General features: G+C 45.6%; 1 protein-coding gene across 3 annotated transcripts in view; it reads right to left on the bottom strand.

Annotated features, from left to right (window-relative positions):
- The window catches only part of RFFL (ring finger and FYVE like domain containing E3 ubiquitin protein ligase), a 70,535-nt gene that overhangs the window by 28,731 nt on the left and 27,939 nt on the right, over positions 1-13,865 (bottom strand). Inside the window, exon 1 of one of the 3 annotated variants that reach the window (XM_025206596.1) lies at positions 5,605-5,623. The exons of the other annotated variants lie outside the window; for them this stretch is intronic. The gene's annotated coding sequence lies outside the window, so the exon portion shown is untranslated. Of the gene's footprint in view, positions 1-5,604; positions 5,624-13,865 lie in introns of those variants that run through there. 3 annotated transcript variants of the gene reach the window in all.

Below are 13,865 nucleotides of genomic sequence, written 5' to 3'. Positions count from 1 at the left end.
CGGTATTTCACCGAGCCAAGGGGAAAGACAAGCAAGATAAGGATCACAGAGGGCATGATGGGAATGATAGCCTTCCCACTGTGGATGCTGAGCTGGGACAAAAACAACTAGAAAAGCTAGACATTTATAAGTCAGCAGGACCAGATGGACTTCACCCGAGAGTGCTGATGGAGCTGGCTGAGGTCACTGCAGAACCCCTGGCACAACTCTTTCAGAAATCGTGGCACACAGGGGAGATCCCTGAAGATTGGAACATTGTGCCCATCTTCAAGAAGCAGAAGAGGGAGGACCTGGGCAACTATAGGCCAGTCAGCCTAACCTCCATTCCAGGGAAAATCCTGGAAAAACTCATTAAAGAATCTATGCGCGATACACTCATTGAGGGTAAGATTCTGAATGACAGCCAGCACGGCTTCGTCACGGGCAGGTCGTGCCTTACCAATTTCATCTCCTTCTACGAACAAGTCTCTCACCACCTGGACATGGGAAAGAAGGTCAACATTATATACCTAGACTTCCAAAAGGTGTTTGATCTAGTATCCCATAATATCCTTGTGGATAAACTGGAAGATTGTGGGCTTAACTGCTCAACAGTTAGTGGGTGGAAAACTGGCTGCATGGTAGGACCCAGGGAGTTCTCATGAACGGATCTGTGTCATCCTGGCAAGAAGTGGCCAGTGGTGTCCCTCAGAGGTCCGTGCTTGGACCGGTACATCTAGTTCTGGGCGCCACACTTCAACAAGGATGTGGAAAAACTTGAGATAGCCCAGAGAAGAGCCACCCATATGATCAGGGACTTGCAAGACAAGCCATACGAGGAGAGGCTGAGGGACTTGGGCCTCTTCAGCCTACAGAAGAGAAGGCGGAGAGGGGACTTGGTAGCGGCTTACTGCTACGTTGGGGCAGTACATCAAGAACTCAGTGAACAGCTGTTCACCAGGGCACCCCTGGGGAAGACCAGGAGCAATGGATCCAAACTCCTGAAAGGCCGCTTCAGGCTCAATTCCAGGAAAAATTCCTTCACAGTTAGGGTGTCCAGACTGTGGAATAAACTTCCTCCAGTTGTGGTGCAGTCACCTACCTTGGAAATCTTCAAAAGGAGACTGGATAGTCACCTCACTGGGGTCACTTGACTCCAGTCATCTTTTCCTGCCTAGTGCAGGGGGACTGGACCTGATGTTCTACAAGGTCCCTTCCAGCCCCTAACAATCTATGAATCAATCCATCGATAGATGTTTTTCAAAAAAAGAAAAAAAAAAAAAATCAGTGTTTTTCCCAATGTGGGCCAAGTATTTTATGGCCATGCTTATTGTGGTCTACATTCAATTAACTTCATAGTTGGTTTCCATGACTGAGCACGTGCTGTTTCTAGCAGCAATTTAATGATACACAGTGTATTTAATTGCAGGGGGTGGGAGGAAGGTTGCTGGTATGCGAATATAAGATGAAGGACTTTTTTCCCATGCCAACTGGGGAAAATACTTCATCTTATATTTGCATAAATAAGGCACATTCTGAACAAAATCACATACAAAAGTAACACAGCAGAATGAGGTTTATTATATGCTAAGCATACAAGTCAAAAGCATTCATCTGGCCTTCAGTTTTACAGCATGTGATACATGTCATTATTTACCAGCAAACACAACACAAGCTGCTTCCTCGCATTCATGTTGTAGTTCCTGGACTATTTTTATACTTCTGCGAAATCAGAGAAGTCTAATCTGTCATTTTCAGTATGTAGCAGCTCAGTGTATCAAGTCAACTTTCTGAGCTTCTGGAATTGAACATTCCTTGTTAAATTATTTTAAGACATGGATTTAAGCTCTGTTTTAGCTACTGATCAAGAGTTCTCAGGAGCATTTGCTATAATGTGCTTACTGAGTCACTGAATGTTTTACTCTATCAATCCTTTGGGACTGATGTTTTTAAATAGTGAAGCTTTTGCAGCTTGATGCAGTTCCAGTAATCTGTAGATCTAGTGGAGTTTTTAATCCTTTCAGTCCCTGGCTGAATTTGCCTTATCAAAGTTACCACTGTCATTGCTGCGGACACAAGCCTTTCAGCATTAACAATGGTGAGCTTACAGATGAACTTTCAAACTACCCTGCAGGTTCAGCAAATTTTATCATTTAAATGAAAAGCGAGTGTCTTGATGACATTGAGGTAGTTCAAAAAGTGTGCAATGAAGTAAATTGCATAACTAATACAGCTATTGGCCTTCTGACCTTATAAGGAAAACATGATACATGCCATTTAAAAAATTTTGGGTTACATGAATAAGTCTATTGTGCTTATGTCTGTGTACCTCACTTAGTTCAGAAAACTTGCTCTTTCTAATATTGATGGAAAGAATTAATATTTGTAGGTGCAGAGACTTTACTTCTCATACAGTGCCTTTTGGAACTACTCTGAAATATGCTAGGGAATAAGTAATTTACCCAGATATTTTTAGATGAGACAACACACTGAGGGGCAAGAAATGGAGATTCGTCACACAAAAAATGTTTCAGAATAAGCATCATATTGCAAATATAATACGGTCATATAGGCCACTAAAGAATGTGGGTTGGTTAACATCGCAAGTGTGTAAAACAGCATTAGAAGTTTTTAACCTTAGGGATGGGACTCTTTTTAGAACTATACACAAATTAAATAATAAATACAAAGCGAGAAAACTTGTTAGTGACATGCTGTGAGGTCCAAGTCCCAGTGCAATAGTGGAACAGCTATAGTGAGCTAGTCCATTGCTCTGTATTTTATATCCATGCTACTCATTCCAATATAAAAGACATGTAGTTTTCAACAAATACTAGACTAGTGAGACACTCTGGTATAGTACCATAATACAAAATTAATTTAGATTAATCATTTGTATTAGCCTAATGTTGTAATCAAAGCATCTATTGCAGAGGCAGGCCCACGGGCCGAATCCGGCCCACCAGGCAATTTCATCCGGTCCATGGGCACCCACCAATTAACTGTACCCTACCCAGCCCACACACCTTGCTCCAATCCTCGTGCACGGAAAGGCCCAGCCCAGCCAGCGCACACAGCTTCTGTGCGCGCTGGCACACAGAAACCACTGGGGGACCTGCTCGGCTTCCCTAGCCTCCAGTGGCTCCTCCTCCTGTCCTTGCTGTAGTGTTTGCTCCAGGCAGCAGGTAGGGAAGTGGCAGGGGCTGGAGGGGGGGTCTACAGCTGGGCAGGACAGCAGGGCATGGGGCTGGGGTGGTAGAAGCACGGAGCCCAGACCCAGGGGGGCAGTGGGACCATGGAGCTTGGGTAGGCAGGGTGTGAGTTTGTGGGGTGTGAGGGGGTGTGGGGACCCCCCCACATCCCACCCAATGATGTACAGCTCCCACCACTGGCAGCAGCAGCAGGCAGCAGGCCTTTGGGGTGTTTGTTGCCCTGTGCACACTGCTGCTAAGGCAGTGCATGGCTCCCGGGAGCTGCATGTGGCAGCAAAGAGTGGAGCCAGACCAGCCCGCCTCTATTAGGCAGGGCTTCCTGTGGCGCATGTGCAGCTCCCAGCACTCACACACCACAGTTGGAGAAGCCCCGCGTGATGGAGCCAGCAGATTTCCCCGCTCCCTGTCACCACGTGCAGCTGCTGGGACTTCGCCAGGAAGCAGGGGGTAGGGCTCCTTTTGTAGATAAGCCTACAAAACACCTTTCGTCGACAAGCCTACAAGCTTCACCTCATAAGTTTTTGTACCCTGTAGTTTTATGGACTAAATACAGACATTGCATTTATTGTACATTATAAACTGTCTGCCATTGGATAACCCCAAGTAACCTCTCTACATTTTACCAACTACATTCAATCACCAGGTCAACATTCCCCTCTTCTTCCCCTCAACCCCACCTTCCTGTCTTGCACCTATTAACTCTCATCCCCTCTGATCTTCCCTACCACGCATTTTCACAGACTTGCATTTTGCATATTGGCTTAAGCTTCTATTTCATCCAGGAGAGAATACAAACACTAGCAGGCTCTCCCTATATCCGAAGAAGGGTGTTTTTGCCTAAAAGCTTGCAAAGAACAGTTTTTCCAACTATTTAGTTGGTCTGATAAAAGATATCACATTTACCCAAAGAACCCTGTGTCTGCCTATGCCCTTAGTCCAACACAGCTATAACCGACACCCCTGAAGCATTTTGATTTATACTTCATTAGCACTTCATATTCAGCCTTTGGGAAAAAAATATAAATTGTGTTACGAGTACCTAGAAAAAGAAACAAATCTGCAGTTCATATGTTGTCCAACAGCATAAAATTCAGACATTCAGTAACAGGAGTTCAGAGATAGTTTTGCATTACAGCTCTCTGAATTTTATATGATCCTGATCATCTCAGAAACGTCAATACCTAGAAATGAATTTATAAACTCCAAAAGAACCTGAACTGTGGTTTCCCTGCTTTTAGTCCATTCTCCAAGTTTATTGAAATAAATAGCCTTTAGTTTTAAAAGTTAAAGAAAAAGCTCTGTGTTATAAAATAAGATGAAATCAAAACTTGGAAATAAGCAAATAGGCTTTTATTTTCAAAGTATCAATAGTAGCTCATTCTATTTGGGTACATAATACTAGATTATTTTCAACCTGAAAGAGAATTACAAAATTTGAAAACCAATGCTGACTGACTGTAATGGAATATTCAGCAGACGTACAAAATGAGGGGCTCACTGACACTAATGATAGTAAGCCAAGAGTTTAATAATCAGCAAGAAGAATTCTGGAGTTTAACATGAAAGAAACTGACAGGCTGCTCTGAAAGAAGGTAAGTTAGGGAGGAAAGACTTTTTTTCCCTGCAAATAGACCCAGAGAAGAAAATGTTTGCAAAAATTCAGTATTTGAGAGCCCTCTTCAGGACACTTGTTGTCAAATGCCAAGAAAAAAGATGAGATCTTTTAAAAAACACCTGAACCTTCAGAGGGCTATATGGAAAACCCAGCAAGCAAACACAAAGATTCTGAAGTGAGAATATTCTTATCTAATGCTCCCTCAGACTTCGGTTCAAATATTTTAGTTTGCAAGGCTCAGCATTCATGATGCACAAAACACACTTATGCTTAGATTAAGTTAATTTCAGCCAGAAAAAGTAACTCTTTTAGCAGGAACTATGTAACATATAGAGCGTATGTAGTACATAACCTCTAGGTAGTTAACCAAGAAATTATTTTGTAGTGCTTTCGCCTGCCAAGGCACAGAAAGAATATTCATTACCAAACTAACGTTTAGAATCACGGCAGCATAAACAACCTTAAATTCTGATTTACAGACTGACACAATTACAACAGCTCTACACAGCAAGTTCGAGAGAGAAGGAACCAATTTGCAAAGATAGCTGATATAGTATCTTGCTAGTCAATGTGAAATCAACTTGCTTATGGAAAGCAGCATGTTGAAATTTTCCACCATCTTTACTTTTCCAGACAGGAAACAGTAAATCTCTACTGTGAAGCTTCTGTTAAGATTCCAAGAAAAACTGATCTAAAGACCAGCTGCGCTGAGACACACAAGGAGGTAAGTGCAGCAGGGACCGGAGTCAAGCCCCTGCTATGGAAATGAGACGCCAGTCAAGCCAGCGCAGGACTTACCAAGGCAGGTCTGGGAGAGCAGCACACCCCTGGTGCACTGGGAAAGAGGGTCCCGGGGGGGAACCAAAGGCAGGCAGGCCCAGGGACACAGAACCACGTGCCCCAAGGAGCCTGCTCTGATTGGCCCAAAAGGTAGAGTGGGCCATTTAAAAGAGATGCCGGATGGGGGCTGGGTGTTCAGCGTCCCCCGGAGTGGGGAGAAACCAGGCGAGCCAGGAGCTGTATTATCTGGGGGCAGGAAGAAGACCCAGGCTGCCAAACCAGAGTCACCAAGGCCTGGACAAGCTCCAAACGTAGATCCAAACTGCTGCTGCCATAGATAAGTAAAGCAAACACCAGAGCTGTGTTGGTCACTTCAGCCACCTTTCAGACAAGGCAAGGAGGGAGACACTCCCCAGGACAGATGGCAGAAACCAGCTGAGTAAGGGAAGGACAGACTATGACAGGAATGGTGGGGATTAGAACCAAGCCAAGGCAAGAGGAGGCAAAGGAGAGATTTTCCCAGTAAGCCAGAGGAAGAGCAGGGGAATAGTGCAGGATTTACTGATGCATCCTTTCTGATGTATAATATAGTACCTGAAGAAAGAGGGATTATGTCATGAAATTTTAGTGGATGTGTTTGTGATTAAGGATAAGCCGTGATTTACTTTATCAGTGTGAAATGAATTACAGCTGGGAAACAGCAGCACAGAGGAGACTGATTTGTGATTAGAAACAGTTCTGCCGCCTTTACCTCAGCATCTCCGAGGGAGTTACATTTGAAAAGCCTGAAGTAAGGTGAAACGAAAGACCAGGAGAAAAAGAAATAAGTTGGTTCAAGGATAAGTTAAACGAGTTTCTAAGTTTCAGGTGGGAAGGCATTCAGCAGAAGAAATACAAACCTGTGAATAGCAGACTACAGAATGCAGAGGAGTCCAGAGAGTGTACCTGGATAGGCATTCCCATTCTAGACCAAGAGATTTTCCATCACAGGCCTGGAGAGGAAAGGGGCAAGATGTAGGGAAGGTGGAGCCCAGCCCTGCAAAAGAACTGTGACCCTGCCAGGCAGACCTTCCCAAAGAAAATCAAACCAGCAAGATGTGGTGGGCAAGCAAGAGAGGTTGACAGAGGTTGGTGAGATCCCAGCGTGTGGAGAAGATCGAAAGTTCAGGCCCACTCATGGTAAGATTCCAACGTATTAATCTCTTGGACAAATAAATATAAAGAATTTCTATATGAAAAAGATTAAATATGCAAACTGTAAAATAAAGATTATTTACAGAGCAGAAAGGAATAATAAACCTAATCAAATATGTTCCAACATTCAAATGTCATTCTTTTTGTACTGATACCTGGATTAAATGATAAAGTAATATAACTTGTCAATGAAAATGCTAGTTTCTCAAAGCCACACTAATATGAAAGCACAAAGGTTGGAACAGAACTGAAGGATGTCTGCTCTTGCTTTACCACTGACAAACAAATCAGCTTGGTGTCAGTGATTGACCAAGGACTTTGTAAGGTGCAAGCTTCATATCGATTATCCAACATACACAGTAACTAAACTCAGAATCTAGTTTTGTCACAGATTTCAAGGCCAGAAGAAACCAATGTGAACACCCTGAGTGTCCTCCAGCATAGCACAAGCCATGGAATTTTATCCAATGACCTGTGCATCAAAACAAACCAATCTGCCTTTGGATTAGGAGGACCCATTTTCAGAAGGACAAACAATATGACTCCAAGTTTACCACATCCTTTGATAATCTGTCCAGTGGTCAATTACATGCAAAGATTTCCATCTAGCTTCCAGTTTGAACTTTGCTGACTTAAATTCTGTCCTCTGGATCTTATCTCTTTTGTTCAATCGATTAAAGAGCCCTTTGATGCAAGGGATCTTCTATATGGGCTGCTTTACACTAAGAAGTTCTGCCAGCATAGGTCTACTAGCAAAACTCCCCTCATTGCACCAACATTAAACATGTTTTTTGCTGGTATAGCATATACTAATTCAGCAAGTAAAGTAAATTATACCAGCATAAACTATTCTATGCTGGCATAATTAGACCTACTACTACCTGGGCTTTTGCAACATGGTTGTACAGGAGTTAAAGTGGGGTAGGATACCACTGAAACATCTGTTCTACTGAAACTTCTGAGGGCAGTGTTGTCTTCTATGCACATACTTACAAGGCCATGATTAAATTGCTTCAGTCTCTTTGAAGTGTCCTAGTCCAGCTGTGTATTTATTCTAATCAATATTTTTGTTTGCATTTTTTATTTTTCTACCCCATACTAAATAAACATTGCTTTCAATTTAGGCAAAGTGGTAACACAAATTAGTAGTAGTGCTACCTGCTGCTGGATGCCACAATGATGACAAAACTGATTTATAATCTTGTAGAAAGTCAGGGCAGGATTGGGGCAATAAACTGAAGACTTGCTCAAAAGGTAAAAAAAATGGCAGTTTACCCCTCTCCATAAAGTGCTATGAGATTATTGTAAAAAGTCAAACTCACAGAGGACAAAGGAGGTTAGACATACAAACACTCCAAAGGAGAATGCTTTCTAATAGGCCTGTGTGAAGCAGCTAGTATTTGCTTTGGATTTGGCTGATTTGGGGGACAGTGACTCAATTTGGTGATTCGAATCACTGTCCCGATTTGATCTGGCCAAATCTCCAAGTCACCCAGGCCAGGCCCACCTCCGGCCCGCTCTCTCAGCCCAACAATGGCTGCCCTGCCTGCCCCAGCTTCTCGCACTAGTTAAAAAAAATCCCTGACTCACTGGGTGCTGCTGGGTGGGGGGGGCAATCCCTGCTGCCCTCCACTGCCACACGTTGCATGGGGGGCTCTGCACAAGCCCCCCAACCCCTCCATGGGTGCCCCGCCCAGGCCAGCTCTGGTCCTTTAAGAAAAAAAAAAACCCAAGAAAACTCTCAGCTGCTGCCAGTGGGGAGCGATCTCCACTGCCCCCTGCTGCTCTGTGCCATGTGAGGGCTCTGCACAAGCCCCCAAAGCCCCAAGGCCACTGCAGGAGCGGTGAGTATGGCAGAGCCCCCCATGCAGTGTAGGGCAGCGGGGATCACCACCCGCCAGCAGCCGGTGAGCACCGGGGCTTTTCTTTAAAGTACAGGGAACTGGAGTGGGTGGGGTCAGCCATGGGGGGCTGGAGAGTGGGCAGGGGCCTGGCAGGGGTCCCCCCATGATCTCCTCCCCCCGCCCCCAACACTTACCAGCTTGGAGTCAGCTGCAGCTCCCTGCTGCAGCCACTGGGGACTGCCTGAATCATTAAAGCTTTCCAAATCTTTTCTGAAGATTCGGAGAGCTTTGAACTGATTCACACCTTTAAATCGGTCCCGATTCAATTTGGATTTGGAGATTCGGCCACTGAATTGGGCCGAATCTCCGCCGAATCGAATCAGCACCCGAAGCTTCGCACAGCCCTATTTTCCAATAAACACATACAAGGAAATCAGCAGCTCTCAAACTAAGTGACTGGGACTTAACTGACAATACCTTTGGCAAATATTACTGCAGAAGAGTAAGATTTACACAGCACGGTTGATGGAATAATTACAGTTCAAAGTCTAGTTGATCATTTTCCACTTTACACACTATCCCAAAGAGCACTTCATATTTAATGGATATTAATATTTACTTCCTAATCATTATTACACTGTTCAATTATTACTCTAAATAAGCCTTTCTCCAGGACTATAACACTGCCAACTAACAATGTCACACCCTCATCATTACCATCTACAGGTATTCCTCACTTAACATTGTCCCGGTTAACGTTGTTTCGTTATCACGTCCCTGATCTATTGGACAACATACTTGTTTAAAATCGAGTGATGTTCAGTTATAACATTGTTTGGCCACCACCTGCTAGTAGGCAACTACTGTGACATAACTGGATTAGCTTAGCATTGTATCACTTAATGTCGCATTTTTCAAGGACATTACTACGACATTAATCAAGGAGTAGCTGTACTTAGTTTCAAAACTGAGATTGCTCTTGTGATGCATTTAAAAATAGACAGATAAATACATAGTGAAATAGTCTTAAACTGGAACAATTAACATGTGGAAATGTATGCATATATCTTTATCAAATCAGTTCTTTAAAGGGACAACAGGCTTTACTCATTTTAATAAATGTTGTATCCATTTACATCAGACAAAGAATGGGTTACCCCTAAAGGAAATGTTTATTTTTCTAAGAGACTGCCACTAATGCTCCATTAGAACTGTAACCAGTGAAATGAGCATACATGTGTGAGAAAAATGTATGCATCAATATTTACACATTGCAGTCAGAGATCCTGGTTTTCTGTTTAAAAATCCCAAACCCTCTGATAAAAACATAAAAGAAGAAGAAACCCAAATTCTCTGATTAAAACCCCCAAAATCTGTGTTTTTCCATGATTAAAATGAAGCACCATTATATATATATATATATATATATATGTATGTATGTATGTATGTATGTATGTATCTGTTGAACACAATGTTTTATTGATATATTTACAATTTTAAAGCAATTTGGAAAGCCGGTTTTTAAGGAGGCATATCAGCCGATACCGATCCAATTTCCAATACAGCTGTGTGCAGCCGGTAAGTCTGTTGTGGTGAAAAGAGAAGGGGGAGGGAAGGGGCGTGGGGGGGCATTCAACGCCCCTGCACTGAGGGAGGGAGTGAGGCTGGGGTAGGTGCTGCCCAGCCAGGGCAGGGCGGATGTGGGATGGAGCTGCAGCTCATCCAGGGGGGCACAGGGAAGTGAGGGCGGCTCCCGCTGCTGCTCCTGCCGCTCATCTGGGAGGGCACAGGGGGACAGCCAGTGTGTGCACCTGGATCTGTGCTGGGCGGGCTGGGCAGGCTACACCACTGAGCTTTAGGGTGGGCCATGGCAGCACTGGGATGGGGGTTACCGGGGGAGGCTCCACCCACCTCAAATTTTGCCATAGCCCCCCTGTAGCCTGCTCCCAGCACCACCACCACCTGCCCTGAGCACAGCAAAGTGTGGCTCCCAGCCCCAGCAGCCCACCCAACCTGCCCCACACAGATCTGGGGGCACACACACCCTCCCCCCGTGCCCTCCTGGACAAGGGGCAGGAGCAGCAGCAGAAGCTCCAGATGGGCCACCAGATGAGTGGCAGCAGGTGCCCCCCCTACCCCCCAGACAAGTCATGGCTCCATCCCACCCCACCCAGGCAGCACCTACCCCAGCCCCTGCCCCACTCCCTCACTACAGGGGGCGTTGATCTGCCCCTCCATGCCCCTTCCCTTTCACCATAACAGACTTAATAGCTGCACGCTGCCAGGCTCTGCTCCTCGCTGCCTGTGTTGTGCTGCAGCTGCGTGCACGCACACACAGGCATTTATTGGCCAAGTTATTGGCTACATCGGGTCAATTTCTGATATAGTCAATTTTCTTTATACTGTGCCAATCCAATATTGGGCCAACGTATCGGCGCACCGCTAGTTAAGGGGATGAGGCACCTAACTTCTGAGAAGAGGCTGAGGGAACTAGGCTTATTTAGTCTGAAGAAAAGGACTGAGGAGGGGATTTAATAACAGCCTTCAACTACCTGAAGGGTGATTGCACAGGATTTAGCTAGACTGTTCTCAGTGGTTGCAGATGACAGAACAAGGAGCAATAATCTCAAGTTACAGCAAAGGAAGTTTAAGTTAGAGATCAGGAGTAACTTTCTCATGAGGGTAGTAAAGCACTGGAACAGGTTACCCAGAAAGGTGGTGAAATCTCCATCCTTGGAGGTTTTTTAAGTCCCAGGTAGACAAAGCCTTGTCTGGGATGATCTAGGGATGGGATGATCTAGTTGGGGATGGTCCTGCTTTCAGCAAGAGGTTGTTCTAGATGACACTAATTTTCTATGATTCTATGAAATCTTACTTCTACTATCAAAATAAAGAAATACCTCCAACTGATTGTTTTCTCTTTTCTTGAAGGGGAGAGGAGAAGTTAAGTTTTTTCATAACTGCTTTTTTCTCACCTGCATTCCATTCTCAGTTTTTCTTCCACATACTTAGTTCCCACAGAATAAACCTTCTGAATGGCTGACCTTCTTGACAGGGCTTTAAACTGAGACCGCTGGGGGACAGGCAGTCTACTAACAGGTCTCGCCCAGGTCACGTCAGCCGCACAACCAATAACTTGGTCAACCCTAGGGAACCCGCTCTGGTGACAGCCTAAGGAAAGGTCCCACTTAACCCCTCAGGGAAGCATTGGGCTTCTCATGGCAGACTTAACTGCCTGTACACAAGCACCAGGAGCTTTGGAAATAAGCATGAGGAACTCACCCTTCTCCTATGTGATAATGACTATGACCTTGTAGGAATTATGGAGGCCTGGTGGGACTCCAACTATGATTGGTTGGTGGCAGTAGAGGGTTACAACTTGTATAGGAGAGACCGAGTGGGGAAGGGGGATGGGGGGTTCTCTCTACGTCAAGGATCAGCTCACCTCCCTGCAAACTGAATTTCCAAACCAGGAAGGGCATCTTGAGACCCTCTGGGTCAAGTTATGAGAACATGGGGAGGGTGACTCACTTGTAGGAGTCTACCATAGACCTCCCCACCAAGAGGAAGACCTAGATCGGGAAGTCAATAGGGAACTGGTCAAAGCTACATGCTCCCAATGCATGATCGTCATGGGGGACTTCAACTTCCTTGACATCTCTTGGGATGAGCGCATGGCCAAATCTGACAGGTTGCATACCTTTCTCACGTGCATTAATGATCTCTACCTAACCCGGGAGGTCTATGGGCCGACTAGGGGAGAGGCATTGCTTGATCTGATCCTAGTCAAAGAGGAGGACCCAGTGAGCGATCTGCGGATTGAGGGGAAGCTTGGTGACAGCGACCATAAATTGGTCACCTTGCACTCGAGAGTCTTGAAAGAGCTGGCAGACATCATTACACCCCCCTTGGCAGAGATATTTGAAAAATCGTGGCACTTGGGCAAGGTCCTGGATGACATGGTCCTTATCTGCATGAAAGGGGGGAGGGATGACTCAGGGAACTATAGACCAATCAGTCTGACATCTGTCCCTGGAAAAATCCTGGAGAAAATTGTCAAGGGATCCATCAACGCCAGACTAGCAGAAAGCAAACTTCTGAATGCCAGCCAATATGTCTTTGTGATGGGCAGATCTTGCCTGACCAACCACATCTCCTTCTATGACCAGGTAACACGTGCTCTGGACAAGGGAGATGACGTAGACGTCATATATCTGGATTTCAAGAAGGCCTTTGACCTACTTCCCCACGATGTCCTTATGGATAAGCTGGGGAACTGTAGCCTTGATCATCATATGGTCCAATGGCTAGGCAACTGCCTAAGGCAGGGGTAGGCAAAATGCAGCCCGTGGGCCAGATGCAGCCCACCAGGCCATTCTGTCTGGCCCACAGGGTCCCTAAAAATGTAGAAAATTAATATTTATCTGCCCCAGCTGCCTGCCATGCAGCCCTCAATGGCTTGCCAAAACTCATTAAGTGGCCCTCTGCCCAAAATAATTGCCTGCCCCTGGGCTATGGGGTCAGACCCAAAGAGTACTAGTTGAAGGGAGTAAATCATAGCACAAGGTTACCAGTGGAGTCCCTCAGGGCTCGGTACTTGGGCCAGTACTCTTTAACATCTTCATCAATGATGTAGATTCAGGAGTCAGATGTGAACTGGCCAAGTTCGCGGATGATACCAAATTATGGAGGAGGGCGGTCACACCGCAGGACAAGCTAGGAATGCACAGGCCAACTTGGACACACTCTCAAGGTGGGCCAACCAAAACCTGATGGCCTTCAATGCAGAGAAATGCAAAGTGCTGCACCTCGGTAGGAAGAACCCCCAGCATACTTACAGGCTCGGCAATGCTATGCTTGCTAGCACCATGACTAAAAGGGATTTGGGGGTCTTGATTGACTACAAGATGAATATGAGCCACCAGTGTGATGCTGTGGCTGGCAAGGCTAACCAAACTCTGGTGCGCATCCACCGATGCATCTCAAGCAAAACCAGGGAAGTCATCCTCCCACTTTACTCGGCCCTGGTGAAACCGCAGCTGGAATAGTGCATCCAGCATTGGGCCCCCCACTTCAGGAAGGATGTGGAGAGGCTTGAAAGAGTCCAGAGGAGAGCCACTCGTATGATCCAAAGCCTGGAGGGAAGGCCGGCTGAAGAGAGGCTGAGGGGCTTGGGACTCTTCAGTCTGGAGACGAGAAGGCTCGGGGGGGGGGGGGGGGGGGGGTGGGGGGGAGTGGCAG

The sequence above is a fragment of the Alligator sinensis genome, unplaced genomic scaffold (assembly GCF_000455745.1).
Source record: "Alligator sinensis unplaced genomic scaffold, ASM45574v1 scaffold561_1, whole genome shotgun sequence".
In the NCBI taxonomy this organism is placed as follows: domain Eukaryota; kingdom Metazoa; phylum Chordata; order Crocodylia; family Alligatoridae; genus Alligator; species Alligator sinensis.
Note: the sequence above shows the minus strand (reverse complement) of the source record. Positions and strands in the feature narration are given on the sequence as shown.